Raw genomic sequence first — 20,900 nt, 5'->3', positions numbered from 1 at the left:
CCATTTTATTGGCATATAATTGTTGATAGTAGTCTATTATGATCCTTTGTATTTCTGTGTTGTCTGTTGTGATCTCTCCATGTTCATTTCTAATTTTATTGACTTTATTTTTCTCCCTTTGTTTCTTGATGAGTCTGGCTAATGGTTTGTCAATTTTATTTATCCTCTCAAAGGACCAGCTTTGGCTTTGTTGATTTTTGCTATGGTTTATTTTCTTTTGCATTTATTTCTACCCTAATTTTTAAGATTTCTTTCCTTCTACTAACCCTGGGGTTCTTCATTTCTTCCTTTTCTAGTTGCTTTAGGTGTAGAGTTAGGTTATTTATTTGACTTTTTTCTTGTTTCTTGAGATATGCCTGTATTGCTATGAACCTTCCCCTTAGCACTGCTTTTACAGTGTCCCACAGGTTTTGGGTTGTGTTTTCATTTTCATTCATTTCTATGCATATTTTGATTTCTTTTTTTGAGTTCTTCTGTGATTTGTTGGTTATTCAGCAGCATGTTTTTCAGCCTCCATATGTTGGAATTTTTAATAGTTTTTCTCCTGTAATTGAGATCTAATCTTACTGCATTGTGGTCAGAAAAGATGTTTGGAATGATTTCAATGTTTTTTACTTTACCAAGGCTACATTTATGGCCCAGGATGTGATCTATCCTGGAAAAGGTTCCATGTGTGCTTGAGAAAAAGGTGAAATTCATTGTTTAGGGGTGAAATGTCCTATAGATATCAATTAGGTCTAACTGGTTTATTGTATCATTTAAAGTTTGTGTTTCCTTGTTAATTTTCTGTTTAGTTGATCTATCCATAGGTGCGAGTGGGGTATTAGAGTCTCCCACTATTATTGTGTTATTGTTAATTTCCCCTTTCATACTTGTTAGCATTTGTCTTACATATTGCGGTGCTTCTATGTTGGGTGCATATATATTTATAATTGTTATATGTTCTTCTTTGATTGATCCTTTGATCATTATGTAGTGTCCTTCTTTGTCTCTTTTCACAGCCTTTGTTTTAAAGTTTATTTTATCTGATATGAGTATTGCTACTCCTTCTTTCTTTTGGTCTCTATTTGCATGGAATATCTTTTTCCAGCCCTTCACTTTCAGTCTGTATGTGTCCCTTGTTTCGAGGTGGGTCTCTTGTAGACAACATATTTAGGGGTCTTGTTTTTGTATCCATTCAGCCAGTCTTTGTCTTTTGGTTGGGGCATTCAACCCATTTACGTTTAAGGTAATTATTGGTAAGTATGGCGACCCACTCCAGTGTTCTTGCCTGGAGAATCCCAGGGACGGGGGAGCCTGGTGGGCTGCCGTCTCTGGGGTCGCACAGAGCCAGACATGACTGAAGCAACATAGCAGCAGCAGCATGATCCCGTTGCCATTTACTTTATTGTTTTGGGTTCGAGTTTATACACCCTTTCTGTGTTTCCTGTCTAGAGAAGATCCTTTAGCATTTGTTGGAGAGCTGGTTTAGTGGTGTTGAATTCTCTCAGCTTTTGCTTGTCTGTAAAGCTTTTGATTTCTCCTTCATATTTGAATGAGATTCTTGCTGGGTACAGTAATCTGGGCTGTAGGTTATTTTCTTTCATCACTTTAAGTATGTCCTGCCATTCCCTCCTGGCCTGAAGAGTTTCTATTGAAAGATCAGTTGTTATCCTTATGGGAACCCCCTTGTGTGTTATTTGTTGTTTTTCCCTTGCTGCTTTTAATATTTGTTCTTTGTGTTTGATCTTTGTTAATTTGATTAATATGTGTCTTGGGGTGTTTCACCTTGGGTTTATCATGTTTGGGACTCTCTGGGTTTCTTGGATTTGGGTGATTATTTCCTTCCCCATTTTAGGGAAGTTTTCGGCTCTTATCTCCTCAAGTATTTTCTCATGGTCTTTCTTTTGTCTTCTTCTTCTGGGATTCCTATGATTCGAACACTGGGGCATTTAACATTGTCCCAGAGGTCTGAGATTGTCCTCATTTCTTTTAATTCGTTTTTCTTTTTTCCTCCCTGTTTCATTTATTTCTACCATTCTATCTTCTACCTCACTTATCCTATCTTCTGTCTCTATTATTCTACTGTTGGTTCCCTCCAGAATGTTTTTTATCTCATTTATTGCATTATTCGTTATATATTGACTGTTTTTTATTTCTTCTAGATCCTTGTTAAACCTTTCTTGTATCTTCTCAATCCTTGTCTCCAGGCTATTTCTCTGTAACTCCATTTTGTTTTCAAGATTTTGGATCATTTTCACTATCATTATTCAGAATTCTTTATCAGGTAGATTCCCTATCTCTTCCTCTTTTGTTTGGTTTGGTGGGCATTTATCCTGTTCCTTTTCTCTGCCTCTTCATCTTGTTTATATTGCTGTGTTTGAGGCGGCCTTTCCGTATTCTGGAAGTTTGTGGAGTTCTCTTTATTGTGGAGTTTCCTTGCTGTGGGTGGGGTTGGACTGGTGGCTTGTCAAGGTTTCCTGGTTAGGGAAGCTTGTGTCGGTGTTCTGGTGGGTGGAGCTGGAATTCTTCTGTCACTTCCAAAGTGGTTCCCTCTGTTTTAGCTTCTTCTGTTTGCTGGTCTCTTAAGTGTCTAATTTCCGCCCAGACACAAGGGGATGGTGGTGGACACTTTTTAAGGCTCACTTGTTCAGTCGTGCTGTGGGGCAGGAGGAACGCTGCAAACAAATAACACTGGCCTGTGCTGGCAGTGTCTCAGCCACACTGGGTTTGCCCCCACTCACGGCGTGTGTGCTTTCCCTGTCTACACTGCTTAGGCTCTAGGTTGCTCTGCTGGGAGCTGTCTGAGGCCGGCCCTGGGTTGTATGCATCTCCTAGGTCTAAGCTGCTCAGGTTCAGGTACTCGGGTAGTCCTCAGAGGCGCAGACTCGGTTGGGCCTGCGTTTTGTGCCCTTCCCAGGTCCAAGCAGCTCAGGTGACCATGTGTTTGGTGAGCACAGTTGCTGCGACTTATCGCCTCCCCGATCCCTGCTGCTCAGTTTTCTGGGTGTACAACCGGCGCACCTTCTCAGGTGGATGTTGACTGTCCAGAATCTGAAGAAATCTTGGTTAGCAATGAAGCCTGCTTGCAGTTTGGTAGATAATGGCCTCTCTGGGGCTGCGATTGCCCTCTTCCAGCTCTGGCTGCCCTCGCCTGCCTGTCTCCAGCAGGGGATGGGCCGGTCTGCAGCCAGCTAGCTCTGCTCAGTCCTTTGTTCTGTGAGCAGGCCTGTAGGTGTCTTAGGTTAGGGCTTTTTGCATAGCTCTAGTCAGTCCTTTGTTCTGTGAGCGGGCCTGGTGGTGTCTTAGGTTAGGGCTTTTCGCGAGGTAGCTATCCCACAGTCTGGTTTGCTATCTCAAGTTAGTTCTCTCAGATTGCCCTCAGGGCATTCAGGCCCTGTCCTTACTCTAAGCAGTGAAGCCCCCGCCTCCCTCACAGCCCCCGCTTGCTAGTGGCGGATGCAGGTGTCTGAGTTGCTTCTCTGCTGGGATTTACCATTGGGCATGTAATCTGTGGGTTTAATTATTTATTTATTTTTCCTCCCGGTTATGTTGCCCTCTGAGTTTCCAAGGTTCACAACAGACTCGCCAGTGAGAGTGTTTCCTGGGGTTTGGAAACTTCTCTCTTTTTAAAGACTCCCTTCCCGGGATGGAGCTCCGTCCCTACCTCTTTTGTCTCTCTTTTATCTTTTATATTTTTTCCTACCTCCTTTAGAAGACAACGGGCTGCTTTTCTGGGTGCCTGATGTCCTCTGCTGGCATTCAGAAGTTGTTTTGTGGAATTTACTCAGTGTTCAAATGTTCTTTTGATGAATTTGTGGGGGAGAAAGTGGTCTCCCCATCCTATTCCCTCGCCATCTTAAGACCACCCCCAATTTTTGACTGAGTCTATTTTATCTGATCTTAGCACTGATATCTCAGTTCTCTTTTAGTAACTATTTGCCTGGAATGTCCTTTTCCATTCTTTTACTTTTGACCTATTTGTCTTGGATATAAAATGAGTCTTTTCTAGACAGCATATAATAGCATTTTGTTTTTTAATCTATTTTGAATATTTACCTTCTAGAAGAGTTTAATCCATTTATAATTACTGATAATGAAATATTTATTTCTGCAATTTTGATTTGTCTTTCATATGTTTCATATCTTGTTTGTTCCTCAATGCCACCATTAACTGCTTTCTTTTGTGTTTGGTATTTTTGTAATGTATGACTTTGATTCCTTTCTAATCTATTTTTCTGTATATTTAAAAGTTATTTTAGCATTGGTTGTGCTGGAGCTAACAATTAACCTCACAAACATGTAACAATTGTAAAAATTCTGTTCCTACATTTCTCCATCCCTCCCCCACTTTACATTACTGTGTCACAAATTACATCTTTCTACTTTGTGTGCCCATTTAACATAGGCTTATCATTATCATTTTATGATTTGTCTTTTTGATCAAACTGGGAAAGAAAAAGGAGTCACAAATGAAAAATACATTAACACTGGCTTATATATTCCTTTACCTGTGTTATTTCTTCACATGGCTTCAAGTTTATTGTCTAGTATCCTTTCATTTCAACCTGAAGGACTCTTTAGCATTTCCTATAGTACACATCAAGCATCACCAACTCAATGAACATGCATTTGAGAAAACTCCAAGAAATAGTGAAGGACAAGGAAGACTGACATGCCACAGTCCACAGGATCACAAAGAGTTGGACAAAACTCAGCGACTGAACAAATAGGACACATATACTAGTGATGAATTCCCTCAGCATTTGTTAATCTGGGAATGTCTTAAATTCTTTATTTTTGAATGATAGTTTTTCCAGGTATAGAGTTACGGGCTTTCTCTTTCTTTAGGTACTTTAAGTATGTCATCGCACTGCCTTCTGGCCTCCATGGTTTCTGCTAAGATGTCCAGTCTTTTTTTTAATGAGTCTCCCCTATATAGGACAGTCATTTCTCTTTTGCTGCTTTCAAGGTTCTTCCTTTGTCTCTGTCTTTAAAAGTTTTATTATAACATGTCTCAGTGTGGATCTCTTGTGTTTTTCCTTTCTAAAGTTCATTGAGCTTCCTGAATGTGTAGATTCATATATTTAATCAAAATATCATTTGTTGGTCATAGTTTCTTCAAAATTCTTTTACATTCCTTTCTCTCTATTCTCTCCTTATGAAACTTGCATTATTTGATGTGCTATTATTGATGGTGTCTCACAGATCTCATAGGCTCTTGTCATTTTTGTTCATTCCCTTGTCTTTATGTTCCTCAGACTGGATAATTTTAAATGTTTTCAAGTTCTCTGATTTTCAACTCTGACTGCTCAAATCTGATGTTGAAATTCTTAGTGAATTCATTTCTGGTATTGTAATTTTTAATCTAGAATCAGTTTGGTCCCTTTTTATAACCTGCATCTCTTTAGAGGTGTACACTGTTTGAGGAATATCATTCCCCTGGAGTTATACAATTTTTTTCCATAATTTCCTTTATTTTGAGTATTTTGAGCATATTTAAGCCAGTTGAATTAAAGGCCTTGCTGAATAACTTCTATGACTTGATTCCTCATTGATAGTTTCTATTAATTTTTCTGTGAATGGGTCATATTTTCTTGTTTCTTTGCAAGATTTTTAATTTTTTTGTGGAAAACTGGACATTTTGAATTTTATAATAAGATAACTCTGGAAATCATAAGCTTTCTTGTGCTCAGGGCTTGTTGTGGTTGGTTCCTGTGGGATTTGGTTATATGTCTAGCATTTTTCTACCTTTTTATGTAAAAATATTAGTGGTATGTGCTCTCAGAAATGTGTCCTTTATCTTATGGTAAGTTTATGCGTTGTTTGAGTTTTTTGCCTTGAGACAAAACAAAAACATACCCAAACAAACAACAGCAAGGAAAAAAACAACTCTCTTTGCATACTGGCTCAGTGTTTAGCATGCCTTGAATACTTTGTTGTTCAGTCACTCAGATGTCTCCAACTCTTAAGGACCTCATAGACTCCAGGACACCAGGCTTTCCTGTCCATCACCATCTCTCAGAGCTTGCTCAAACTCATGTCCATTGAGTTGGTGATGCCATCCAACCATCTTTTCCTCTGTCATCCCCTTCTCCTCTTACCTTCAATCCTTCCCAGAATCAGGGTCTTTTCCAATGAGTCAGCTCTTCACATCAGGTGGCCCAAGTATTGGAGCTTCAGCTTCAGCATCCGTCCTTCTAATGAATATTCAGGACTGATTTCCTTTAGGATTGGCTAGTTTGATCTCCTGGCAGTCCGAGGGACTCTCAAGAGTCTTCTCCAACACCACAGTTCAGAAGCATTAATTCCTTGGAGTTCATCCTTCTTTATGGTCCAACTCTCACACCCATTCTTTGACATTACCTTTCTTTGGCATTGGAATGAAAACTGACCTTTTCCAGTCCTGTGGCCACTGCTGAGTTTTCCAAATTTGCTGGCATATTGAGTGCAGTACTTTAACACCATCATCTTTTAGGATTTGAAATAGCATAATTGGAATTCCATCACCTCCACTAGCTTTGTTTGTAGTGATGCTTCCTAAGGCCCACTTGACTTAACATGCCAGGATGTCTGGCTCTAGGTGAGTGATCACACCATCGTGATTATCTGGGTCATGAAGATCTTCTTCATATAGTTCTTCTGTGTATTCTTCCACCTCTTCTTAATATCTTCTGCTTCTGCTAGATCCATATCATTTCTGTCCTTTATTGTGCCCATCTTGACTCCAGCTTGTGCTTCATCCAGCCTGGTATATCGCATGATGTACTCTGCATATAAGTTAAATAAGCAAGGTGACAATATACAATCTTGACATACTCCTTTCCTAATTTGGAACCAGTCCATTGTTCCATGGCCAGTTCTAACTATTGCTTCCTGATCTGCATACAAGTTTCTCAGGAGACAGGTAAGATGGTCTAGTATCCCCATCTCTTTAAGAGTTTTCCAAAGTTTGTTGCAATTCACACAAAGGTTTTGGTGTAGTCAGTGAAGCAGAAGTAGCTATTCTTCTGGAATTCTCTTGCTTTTTCTATGATCCAACGGATCTTAGCAATTTGATCTCTGCTTCCTATGCCTTTTCTAAATCCTTCAATGCTTAACCAGGCCCTTTACAATTCTGCCTTAGCCTTTAGTTTCTGCTTCTCTTGAACCTAAAGATCATTTAGGGATATAAATCCTACACATAGGTAACTTTTTACTGTTCCACTTCCCCACAAAATGTCTCTTCTTAGTCTTTCTTATCAAGTTTTTAACATGTCTATTGTTTACCTCAACCTTAACATCTTCCCCCAGACAGGAGGGGTTGTTTATTTACCTTTCTTGTTTGCAAGGAATGCCATCCACTTGGCTGCATTCTAATGGAGCTCTCTGCTGCACAAAATAAAAACCAAACTGCCTTTCTTCAGTTTTTCAGATAACCCCCAAAGGGCTCCAAATAGACAAACAGAATCGTTGAGATCAGGGTCTGCTCCTTTCCCTTTGAAAGCAGGGGGAAAGGTCTCACAATGGGAATGTGGCCTATATCTTCACGACTCTCTCAAGCAGGAGAGGAAGGTGGCTCAAAGGCAAGTAAAAGTGCCACAACACTCCCCTCCCATTTGTAAGTTGCCTTTTGTTGATCAGCACACATAAACCTTGAATTGTTTTCCAGATTTTCAACAAAGTAGATTCTGATGTGTTTTTCCTCATTTATGTTTCAGTAGAAGGATGGACCCCTGGAGTTACTTATCCCTTCATATTTGCAGATGTGTTCCCATGTAATTTACTTTTCATAATGGTTGTGCTTACAAAATCCTGAACATTTAACAATTTTCTCATGAGACAGTATAGGCTGGTTCCAGGATACCATGAAATATGGCCACTGAAGGCACAACAGACGTTTACAGAGGTTTCTGAGAAGGCACTAAGAGGGAATCTATAAGAAAAGCTTCCCAAATCAGTCAAGAATTGAAGGCCTATGACTGAGATTTTATTCCTCCCTGAAAATGCTCTTGTATGCTCTTCTAACCATTTTATCACTTATTCTTGTCCCCTACACATACCACACTTCTAATCTCAATGAGAGTTTCTCACAATATAGACCCTTACCTGCCTAGCTCTGAGTTATCAGAACTACTGAAGATTTTAGGCTCTTTTCAGCAGGCAACGTAATAAAATATTGCAGTATCATAAGATAAATATCAGACAATATTCTACATCAAGACTTTGTAGAAGAAAATGTGTGAACCAAAATTTCATAGGCTGTGTTATTATTTTAAACATTATATTTATAACTAGGGTCATAGGATATAAAAACAGTACTGAAATGTTTATTTGTAAACTAAACTTCTGTTGAAGAATGAAGTTGAGACAGAATCTATAGTACCTGACAATATTTCCTTATGTGGAAAAGTTTTCTATCCTTGCCAAGGCACTGCTAAATTATAACAAAACAAAAAAAAAAAAAGAAAAAACTATTGTTTCTGGAAAATGAGAGAAAGAAAAATAAAACTGAAAGTATTTCCACAGCAGTGGGTAGAAGCAAAGGAGGGGCTCACCTTGACAGCTGGGTGATGAATAAGGCTTATATGTGTGATGTTCCACCCAGGGGCACTCACACACATACACACACAAGATAATCCACCTTATAATTAGTAGTCCTCTTTTTATATTACATTTATTATAACTTTGTAATAGTATTATACTTAATATCATATTGTTATTATTTATTATATTATATTAATTTATATATGAATTATCTGTCCCCTCACCCTGGGTGAGCAAGGACATCTCCGTCTTCTTCAGCAAGCAATCTATAGAACCTAGAACATTACTGGCAAAAGACCAGTATTGGTAAACACTGAAATAAATGTGGGGCATCTTTGGTTGGGTTTCCCTGGTGGCTAAGATGGTAATCTGCCTGCAATGTGGGAGACCTGGGTTCAATCCCTGAGTTGGGTGGATCCCTCGGAAGAAGGCATGGCAACCCACTCCAGTATTCTTTGCCTGGAGAATCCCCATGAACAGAGGAGCCTGACAGGCTATAGTCTACAGTCCATGGGGTCACAAAAAGTTGGACATGACTGCACAGCACAGCACAACCTTGGTTTATTTTTACTCACTCTGGTCTATAGTATTTTCTGGATTAAACTAGCTTGGATAAACACAAGAAAGAAGAAAAGGGTTTCATTGATCTTAACAATCTGTAAGATGAAGACAGAGTACAAAAATATGTTATTTAACTTAGCAACCAGAGACTGAAGGACAGGATTGTGTTTTTAAAAGTCATATGGAACAACCTAAACTTATGAAGAAATAGTAAACTGAATGTTCATTAGTTTATTTAGCTATGATATATGCTTATTTGAGGGCTTCCCTGGTGCTCAGATGGTAAAGAATCTGCCTGCAGTGTGGGAGACGTGGGTTCAGTCCCTGGGTTGGGAAGATCCTCTGGATGAGGGCATGGAAGCCCTCCTCCATTATTCTTGCCTAGAGAATCCCCATGGACAAAGGAGCCTGGTGGACTACAGGCCATGGGGTCACAAAGAGTCGGGAGTAACTAAAACCATTCATATTTGATGACTCAGAGAGTAAAGAATCCACCTGCAGTGTAGGAAACCCAGATTCAATCTCTGGGTTGGGAATATCCCCTGGAGAAGGAAATGACTACCCACTGGAGAACTGCCTGGAGAATTCCATGGACAGAGGACCCTGGGGAACTATAGTCCATGGGGTTGAAAAGAGTCAGACATGACTGAGCAACTAAGCACAGCACAGCACATAGTCATTCTTACTAAGATAATGTTTCAAGTTTTTGGAAATATTATAGTGAAAGGAATAAAGAGACTGAGAACTTAAAGAGGAGACAAACTCCAACCTGTAATCATTTAGAATAGGAATGCCTGAGCATGTCTGGGGGCTAATATGAAACAATCAGGGGAACAAGACAGATGCAAAGTATTAAATAAAAGATAAGTGAGAGAGCAAAGCTCAAAGAAGGTGGATGAACCTTATGCATTCTCTGGAGAAGGGAATGGCAAACCACTTCAGTATTCTTGCTTTGAGAACCCCATGAGCAATATGAAAAGGCAAAAGATACGACACTAAAAGATGAACTCCCCAGGCCGGTAGGTGCCCAATAGGCTACTGGAGAAGAATGAAGAAATAACTACAGAAAGAATGAAGAGATGGAGCCAAAGTGAAAACAACTCCTAGTCGTGGATGTGACTGGTGATGGAAGTAAACTCCAATGCTGTAAAGAGCAAAATTGCATAGGAACCTGGAATGTTAGGTCCATGAATCAAGTTAAATTAGAAGTGGTCAAGCAGGAGATGGCAAGAGTGAACATCAACATATTAGGAATCAGAGAACTAAAATGGACTGGAATGCATGAATTTAATTCAGATGACCATTCTATCCACAACTGTGGGCAAGAATCCCATAGAAGAAATGGATTAGCCCTCATAGTCAAGAAGAGTCTGAAATACAGTACCTAGGGGAAATCTCAAAAATGACAGAATGATCTCTGTTCAATTCTAAGGCAAACCATTCAATATCACAGTAATCCAAGTCTATGCCCCAACCAGTAATACTAAAGAAGCTGAAATTGAACAGTTCTTGAAGACCTACAAGACCTTCTAAAACTAACACCCCAAAACAGATGTTCTTTTCATCTTAGGGGACTGGAATGCAAAAGTAGGAAGTCAAGAGATATCTGGAGTAACACGCATATTTGGCCTTGGAGTACAAAATAAAGCAGGCCAAAGGCTAACAGAGTTTTTACAAGAATAAGCCCTGGTCATAGTAAACACCCTCTTCCAACAATATAAGAGAAGACTCTACACATGAACATCACCAGATGTTCAATACCAAAATCAGGTTGGTTATATTCATTGCAACCAAAGATGGAGAAGCTCTATACAGTCAGCAAAAACAAGACCAGGAGCTGACTGTGGCTCAGATCATGAACTCCTCACTGCCAAATTCGGACTTCAGTTGAAGAAAGTAGGGAAAACCACTAGACCATTCAGGTATGACCTAAATCAAATCCCTTATGATTATGCAGTGGAAGTGACAAATAAATTCAAGGGATTAGAACTGATAGACAGTGTCTGAAGAACTATGGACAGAAGTTCATGACACTGTACAGGAGACAGGGATCAAGACCATCCACAAGAAATAGAAATGCAAAAAAGGCAAAATGGCTTCTGAGGAGGCCTTACAAATAGCTGAGGAATTGTTTGACAGAGATAACTAATTGTTTCTACAGAGATAAGATGCTAGAAATGAAATGAAATTACTTATGATCAAATGTCTGTCAAGATGAGCAAGCTTTCCCTCCTTTCCCTCCAGGCCTTACTAGTAATGTCCTGGTGCTATCAAACTACCACTACTTTTATCCTCATTGAAAATCAAACCCATTTAGAATAAAATTATATTGCTCTCTGCTGAGAAAAAAAAAAAAAAAAAACAAGTTAAAGGCAAAGGAGAAAGGAAAGATATACCCATTTGAATGCAGAGTTCCAAATAGCAAGGAGAGATAAGAAAGCCTTCCTCGGTGATCAATATAAAGAAATAGAGGAAAACAATAGAATGGGAAAGACTAGAAATCTCTTCAAGAAAATTAAAGATACCAAGGGAACATTTCATGAAAAATGGGCAAAATAAAAGATAGAAATGGTATGGACCTAACAGAAACAGAAGATATTAAGAAGAGGTGGTAAGAATACACAGAAGAATTATACAAAAAAAAAGATCTTCAAGACCCAGATAACCATGATGGTGTGATCACTAACCTAGAGCCAGACATCTTGCAAGACAAAGTCAAGTGTGCCTTAGGAAGCATCACTATGAACAAAGCTAGAGGAGGTGATGGAATTCCAGTTGAGCTATTTCAAATCCTAAAAGATGATGCTGTTAAAATGCTGCACTCAATATGCCAGCAAATGTGGAAAACACAGCAGTGACCTCAGGACTGGAAAAGGTCAGTTTTAATTCCAACCCCAAAGAAGGGCAATGGCAAAGAATGTTCAAACTACCGCACAATTGCACTCATCTCACATGCTAGTAAAGTAATGCTCAAAACTCTCCAAGCCAGGCTTCTACAGTACATGAACCATGAACTTTCAGATGTTCAAGTTAGATTCAGAAAAGACAGAGGAACCAGAGATCAAATTGCCAACATCCATTGGATCATAGAAAAAGCAGAATTCCAGAAAAATAGCTACTTCTGCTTCATTGACTACACTAAAGCTTTTGTGTGAATTGAAACAAACTTTGGAAAATTCTTCAAGAGATGGGAATACCAGACCACCTGACCTGCCTCCTGAGAAATCTGTATGCAGGTCAAGAAGCAACAGTTAGAACCGGACATGGAACAACAGACTGGTTCCAAGTTGGGAAAGGAGTATGTCAAGACTGTATATTGTCACCCTGCTTATTTAACTTATATGCAGGGTACATCATGCATAATGCCAGGCTGGATGAAGCACAAGCTGGAATCAAGACTGCTGGGAGAAATATTAATAATCTCAGACATGCAGATGACACCACTCTTATGGCAGAAAGTGAGGAGGAACTGAAGAGCCCCTTATGAAATTGAAATAGGAGACTGAAAAAGCTGGTTAAAACTCAACATTCAACAAATGAAGATCATGGCATCCGGTCCCATCATTTCATGGCAAATAGATTGGGAAACAATGGAAACAGTGAGAGACTATTTTCTTGGGCTCCAAAATCACTGCAGATAGTGACTGCATCCATGAAATTAAAAGATACTTACTTCTTGGAAGAAAAGTTATGTCCAACCTAGACATCATATTAAAAAGCAGAGACATTACTTTGCCAACAAAGGTCCATCTAGTCAGCTATGGTTTTTCCAGTAGTCATGTATAGATATGAGAGTTGGACTATAAAGAAAGCTGAAAGCCAAAGTATTTATGCTTTTGAACTGTGGTATTGGAGAAGACTCTTGAGAATCCCTTGGACTGTAAGGAGATCCAACCAGTCCATCCTAAATGAAATCAGTCCTGAATATTCATTGGAAGGACTGATGTTGAAGCTGAAACTCCAAAACTTTGGCCACCTGATGAGAAGAACTGACTCATTTGAAAAGACCCAGATGCTGGTAAAGATTGAGGCAGGAGGAGAAGGAGACGGCAGAGGATGAGATGGTTGGATAGCATCACTGACTCAATGGACATGAGTTTGGGTAAGCTCCGGGAGTTGGTGATGGACAGGGAGGCCTGGTGTGCTGCAGTCCATGGGGTCACAAAGTTGGACACCACTGAGCTACTGAACTGAACTGAATAGGTATACAGGCATATCTCATTTTATTGTGCTTTATGGATATTGTGTTTTTTACAAACTGAAGTTTTGTGGCAGACATGCATTAAGCAAGTCTATTGGCACCATTTTTTTTTCTCTCCACAAACCCTGGCAGTCACTGATCTTTTTTACACTCTCTATAGTTTTGACTTCAACTATTTCATATACTTGGAATCATAAAGTATGTAGCGTTATCAGACTGGTCTCTTTCACACAGCACTGTGATTTAAGATTCTTCTGTGTCTTTCATAGCTTTATAGCTCAATTCTTTTTTTTTTTTTTTTTTTTTGGCTAAACAGTAATAATAACCTAGACAGCATATTAAAAAGAAGAGACATCACTTTATCAACACAGGTCCATATAGTCAAAGCTATATGTTTTCTAGCAGTTATGTACAGATGTGAGAGTTGGACCATAAAGAAAGCTGAATGCTGAAGAACTGATGCTTTCAAATTGTGCTGCTGAAGAAGACGCTGTCTCTATAAATTAAGTTCAGAAGAACCGATGCCTTAACAATATTAAACATAAATATCTCTCCATTTATGTAGATATTCTTTGATTTCTTTCATCAGTTTTGTAGTTTTCCTTATATAGATCTTGCACATATTTTACTAAGTTTATATCTAAGTATTTATTTTGTGAGGGTGCTAGTTTAAATGGTATTGTGTTTTTAATCTCAAATTCCAATTGCTTATTGCTAGCATATTAAAAAAACAATAGTTTATGTATTCTAACCCTTATATTCTACAACTTTGTTGTATTCACTTATCAGTTGTGGGAGATTTTTTTGTTGATTCTTTGGTATTTTTTACATAGTGTCATCTACAAATAAAGACATGTTTTATTTATTTCTTCCCAATCAGTATATTTTATTTCCTTATCTGATTAATTAACTCTTCCAATAGAATGTGTGATAGGAGTGATGAGACTGTATATCCTTAACCTATTTTTCTTTAAGAGGAAAGCTTCTAGATTCTTACCATTAAGTATAATGTTAATAGTAGGGCTTTTGTTAATGTCTTTTATCAAGTTCAGTAAGTTCCCCTCTATTCTTAGCTTGCTGGAAGTTTTAATAATGAGTATGTATTGGATTTTGTCAAATGGGTTCTCTCCATGTGGTTTTTCTTCTTAGTTCATTGTAGTATATTACATGAATTGATTCTGAATGTTGAATCCACTTTGCTTACCTGAGGTAAATCCTACATGGTTGTGGTATATAACTCCTTTTTACATTATTAGATTTAATTTGTTAATTTTTTTTCATAAGAGATAAAGGTTTTCAGTTTTCTTTCTTGTAATGTCCTTAACTGGTTTTGGTATTAGGGTAACACTGACCTCATGAACTAAATTAGGAAGTATTCTTTCTGCTCTGTCCTCTGAAAGAGATTGTAAATATTTGATACAGTTTTTTCCCTAAATGTTTGGTAGAATTCACCAGTGAACCCCACTGGGACTGGTGCTTTCTGTTTTGGATGGTTGTTAAATATTGATTCAATTTTTTTAAAAGACACAGGCATATTAATATTATTTATTTCCTCTCATGTAAGTTTAATAGTTTATTATCTCCAAGGAATTGATACATTTTATCTAGGCTATCAACTGTGAGAGCAGTTTTTCATAGTACTCTTTTATTCTATAGAATATATCTATATTCTTTTTTCTATATCATATATCTATATGTTTATAGAATTCATATCCATAACCCTTATTTTATTTCTGATATTAGTAATTTGTATCTTCCTTATTTTCACAGTCTGAATTATTAGTTTTGTTGGTATTTCCAAAGAGTCATGTTATACTTTTACTGATTTTTTTCTATTGATTTCCTCTTTTCAATTTTATTGGTTTTTTAGTTCTTATTTCTGTTCTCTCTTTTTTTTTTAATAATTTTTATTTCATTGGTTCTGCCATATATCAACATGAATCCACCACAGGTATATACATGTTCCCCATCTCAAACCCTCCTCCCTCCTCCCTCCCTGTACCATCCCTCTGGGTCATCCCAGTGCACCAGCCCCAAGCATCCTGTATCCTGCATCGAACATGGACTGGATATTCGTTTCTTATATGATATTATACATGTTTCAATGCCATTCTCCCAAATCATCCCACCCTCTCCCTCTCCCACAGAGTCCAAAAGACTGTTCTATACATCAGTGTCTCTTTTGCTGTCTCGTATACAGGGTTATTGTTACCATCTTTCTAAATTCCATATATATGCATTAGTATACTGTATTGGTGTTTTTCTTTCTGGCTTACTTCACTCTGTATAATAGGCTCCAGTTTCATCCACTTCATTAGAACTGATTTAAATGTATTCTTTTTAATGGCTAAGTAATACTCCATTGTGTATATGTACCACAGCTTTCTTATCCATTCATCTGCTGATGGACATCTAGGTTGCTTCCATGTCCTGGCTATTATAAACAGTGCTGCAATGAACATTGAGGTACACGTATCTCTTTCAACTCTGGTTTCCTCGGAATTTCTTTTCTCTTGCTTATTTGGATGTAATTTTCTCTTCATTTCCTCAGATGGAAACTTAGATTATTGTTTTCATATAATTATTCTTTTGTTATGTATGCATTCAATGTAAATTTCCCTCTAAGCACAGCTTTCACTGTAGCCCACAAATTTTGATAAGTTGTTAATCAAATGTTTCTTATTATATTTTCCTGTGTTAGTTTGACAATGATATATTCTTGACTCTTATATTTGAGATTGTACTAGAAATTGCAACATATATTCTACAAAATCAACAGAATCTTTGACCTTCCTCTCAAATACCTCAAAGAACTGAGGGTCCTTTAAATCCATTTTGCTGCACACTCCAGCCTAAATGCAATTGCCATCATGTATTTTAAACCCCACTGTTTTGTGCATTTATTTAGATTTTTCCATATATTTATTCCTTTGTTGCTCACCATCTTTTCCTGCATCTCTGACTAGTCATTGGTGATATTTTCCTTCTCCTGAAAAAACATGCCTTAGTAGTTCCTTCAATGTGCATTTCCAGGTAACAAATTCTGTTACTGTGCTGTTTTCAATGTTTTTCTTCCACCATAATTCTTTAAGGATATTTTTAACTCTGTATAGAATCCTACTTTATCAGCTATTTTCTTTCCATAGGTTTAACCCTCCATCCTACTGCCTTCTGGCTTCCATCAGCACTGTTGAGGTCATCATTCTCTCTTATTATTATTTGAAGATAAACTCTGCTTTTCTCATACAGTCCTCAGAATGGGAGAAAGTAATAGCAAATGAAAAAACTGACAAAGAATTAATCTCCAATATATACAAGCAGCTCATGTAGCTCAATACCAGAAAAATGAACAACCCAATCAAAAAGTGGGCAAAAGATGTAAAAAGACATTTCTCCAAAGAAGACATACACATGGCTAATAAACACATGAAAAGATGCTCAACATCACTCATTAGATACATGTAAATCAAAACCACAATGAGGTATCGTCTCACATTGGTCAGAATGGCCATCATCAAAATCTAAAACCAATAAATGTTGGAGAGGGTGTGAAGATATGGGAATGCTCTTACACTGTTGGTAGGAATGCAAACTGGTACAGCCACTATGGAGAACAGTATGGAGATTCCTTTAAAAACTGGGAATAGAACTGCCATACCACCCAGTAATCCCACTGTTGGGCATGCACTCCAAGGCAGCAAGAATTAAAAGAGACACATATACCCCAGTGTTCAGTGCAGCACTATTTACAAGAGCCGGGACATGGAAGCAACCTAGACATCCATTGACAGATGAATGGATAAGGAGGTTGTAGTACATATACACAATGAAATATTACTCAGCTATTAAAAATGAATGCATTTGGGTCAGTTCTAATGAGGTGGATGAGCCTGGAGCCTATTATACAGAATTAAGTAAGTCAGAAAGAGAAAGACAAATACTGTATAATAACACAGATATATGGAGAAGGCAATGGCACCCCATTCCAGTACTCTTGCCTGGAAAATCCCATGGACAGAGGAGCCTGGTAGGCTGCAGTCCATGGGGTCACTAGGAGTTGGACATGACTGAGCGACCTCACTTTTATTTTTCACTTTCATGCATTGGAGAAGGAAATGCAACCCACTCCAGTGTTCTTGCCTGGTGAATCCCAGGGACGGGGGAGCCTGCTGGGATGCCGTCTCTGGGGTCACACAGAGTCGGACACGACCAAAGCGACTTACAGCAGCAGCAGCAGCATGAAATTTACAAAGACAGTACTGACAATCCTACATGCAGGCCAGCAAGGGAGACATAGATATAAAAAACAGACTTTTGAACTCAGTAGAAGTTGAGGGTGGGACGGTTTGAGAGAATACCACTGAAACATGTACATTACCATATGTAAAATAGATGACCAGTGCAAGTTTGATGCATGAAGCAGAGCATCCAGAGTAGGTGCTCTGGGACAACCGAGGATAGGGTGGGGAGAAAGGTGGGAAGGGGGGTTCAGAATTGTGGGGGACACTTATATACCTGTGGCTGATTCATGTTGATGTATGGCAAACCATCACAATATTGTAAAGTAATTATTCTCCAATTAAAATACACTGATGTTTAAAAATCTGCTTTTCTCTAAATGCTTTGCTTTTCCTATTGTATTTTCTGCAGGTTCACTATGATATGTCTGATTGTGAATTTCTTTTGTCTTCCGAGGTATATGCCATGGTATCTTAAGTGTTGTCTTTCATTAGTAATGGAAGTTGCAAGTTCACTTGCTTCAAATTTATTTACCTCTTCCATCAGATATTATTTCACTGTCTATTAAATTCCTTGAGACTTCAAAGAATTTGTCTTAAAATTTTATCTAGATATTTTGGATAACTCAGTTGGAAAAGTTGTTCTTTTTTAATTAATTTATGTTTTGGCTGTGCTGGGTCCTTATTGCTGTGCACAGGCTTTCTCTAGTTGAGAAAGTAGTGGGGGCTACTTTAGTTGCAGTGCTCATATGCACACTGCATATATCCCATCCATATCCTGTCTTCACTTCCTTTGCATATATACCCAGGGCTTCTCATTGTGGTGGCTTCTATTATTGTGGAGCACAGCCTCCAGGGCACACGGGTTTTAGTAGTTGCAGCACATGGGCTCAGTAGTTGTGCCTTGTGGGCTCTAAGCACAGGCGCAGGTGTTGTGGTGCACAGGCTTAGTTGCTCTGTGGCATGTGGGATCTTCCTGGACCAGGGATCGAACCAGTGTTCCCTGTATTGCTAAGCAGATTCCTAACTACTGTCCACCAGAGAAGCCCAGAAAAGCTGTTTTTTGAATTACTGAGTCTGCCATTAAATTTAGATTCAAATTTTAGTGACACTGGGGAAGATGGAAAGCACAAAATCAAAATGACTGTAAGATGAGATGGCAATTAGAATGATCCAGTAAAGAAAAAATGAAGGAAAAATCTAAGGGAGAGCTGGTAGGGGATTAAAAAGAATTGAGATTTAGGAGAGATTGAAAAGGATACTTTGAAAGGACATGAAACTACATTCACATTAGGAGGAAGGATGCATAGGATTATAATAGTGACATTCAGTAGGACAGGAAATACAAGAAGAGAGGAAACCTGAATTATGTGTGAAGTTGAAATGCGTGAAATCTCATCTCATATAATATGTCTCAAAGACAGTGGGGTTAAAAACATGACATTGAGAAAACACTAAATATAAGAGTATTTGATTCTACATACACACATTAAGATGGCATCAGTAGATAAAGAGAATTTGATTATACATATATAGTTTATAATATAAAATAGATGTATATAATATAATGATATTAACTAGTGTCAGAGGAATAGTGAGAAGTGGGTGACAAGTATAAACCAGCTAAGAAGTGCATTTTATTTATTGGGATAAATCAACATATAACCTTGCATAAGTCTAAGGTATACAAGGTGCTGATATGATACATTTTTATATTGCCATATGACCAAGATAGAGTTAGCTAACACCTCTATTACATCACAGTATCATTTCTTTATTGTGGTGAGAACAATTAAGATTAAGTCTCTTGGCAACTTTGAGGTTTATAATACAGTGTACTGTTTATAATCACTATGTGTGCTATATGCTCTGCTTAGTCGCTCAGTCATGTCCAACTCCTTGTGACCCCATGAACTGGAGCCCGCCAGGCTCCTGTGCTTTGAGGATTCTCCAGGAAAAAATACTGGAGTGGGTTGCCATGCCCTCTTCCAGGGGATCTTCCCAACCTAGGGATCAAACCCAGGTCTCCTGCATTGCAGGCAGATTCTTCACCATCTGAGCCATTAGGGAAGCCTAGATGTCTAGGTCTTATTCATCTACTGATGGCACATTTGTACCTTTAAACAGTATCTCCCTAATTCCTACACCTTCCAACCCCTGGTAACCACCATACTACTCTGGTTTTACAAGTTTGGCTTTTTTAGATTTCACATCTAAGTGATATTATACAGAATTTCTCTTCCTTGGTCTGACTTATCTCACTTAGCATAATGCACTCAAGGTCCATCCATGTTGTCATGCACAAATGGCAGGACTTCCCTCTTTCTTGTGACTGTATAATATTCCACTGTGTGTCTCTGTCTGTGCACACATGTGTGCATACTGTATCACATACACTTCATCCATTAAGCCATGGGCTGACACTTAGTCTGTTTCCATATCTTGGCTATTGTGAATAATGATCCAGTAAACATGGGGGTACATATATCTCTTCAGTATCCTGTCTTCATTTCCTTTACATATATACCCAGGAGTGGAATTGCTGGGTAATATTGTGATCCTATTTTCCATTTTTGAGGAAACTCTACAATCCTTTCCATAGTGGTTAAACCAACTTAAATTCTCAGCAACAGTACACAAGGGTTCCCTTTTTTCTAAGCCCTCTCTAGCATTTATTATTTGTAGAATATATGATGATGGCCATTATGATTGGCTTGAGGTGATACCTCATTATCATTTTGATTTGCATTTCCCTAACAATTAACTGCTTTTGAACTGTGGTGTTGGAGAAGACTCTTGAAAGTCCCTTGGACTACAAGGAGATCCAACCAGTCCATCCTAAAAGAGATCAGTCCTGGGTGTTCATTGGAAGGACTGATGCTAAAGCTGAAACTCCAATACTTTGGCCACCTCATGCGAAGAGTTGACTCATTGAAAAAGACCCTGATGCTGGGAGGGATTGGGGGCAGGAGGAGAAGGGGGCGACAGAGGATGAGATGGTTGGATGGCCATCATCGACTCGATGGACATGAGTTTGAGTGAACCCTGGGAGCTGGTGATGGACAGGGAGGCCTGGCATGCTGCGATTCATGGGGTCACAAAGAGTTGGACATGACTGAGCGACTGAACTGAACTGAACTGAACAATTAACAATGTTGAGTGACTTTTCATGTGCCTGTTGGTCATCTGTATGTCTTCTTTGGAGAAACATCTATTTATTCTTTGCCTATTTTTTCCTAATATTCCTTTGATGTAGCTATCCAATTTTCCCACCACCACTTATTGGAATTGTCTTTTTTCCCATTGTTTTCTCACCTCTTTTGTCATAGATTATTGACCATAGTGTGTAGGTTTATTTCTGGGCTCTCTACTCTTTTCCATTGATCTATGTGTTT

At 38.5% G+C, this 20,900-nt stretch overlaps 1 pseudogene; it reads left to right on the top strand.

The window, feature by feature from the left end:
* The window catches only part of LOC102412221, a 50,545-nt pseudogene that overhangs the window by 20,347 nt on the left and 9,298 nt on the right, over positions 1–20,900 (top strand).

This window comes from Bubalus bubalis, chromosome 16 (assembly GCF_019923935.1).
Source record: "Bubalus bubalis isolate 160015118507 breed Murrah chromosome 16, NDDB_SH_1, whole genome shotgun sequence".
Lineage (NCBI taxonomy): Eukaryota > Metazoa > Chordata > Mammalia > Artiodactyla > Bovidae > Bubalus > Bubalus bubalis.
This window is presented reverse-complemented; position numbering and strand designations above follow the sequence as displayed.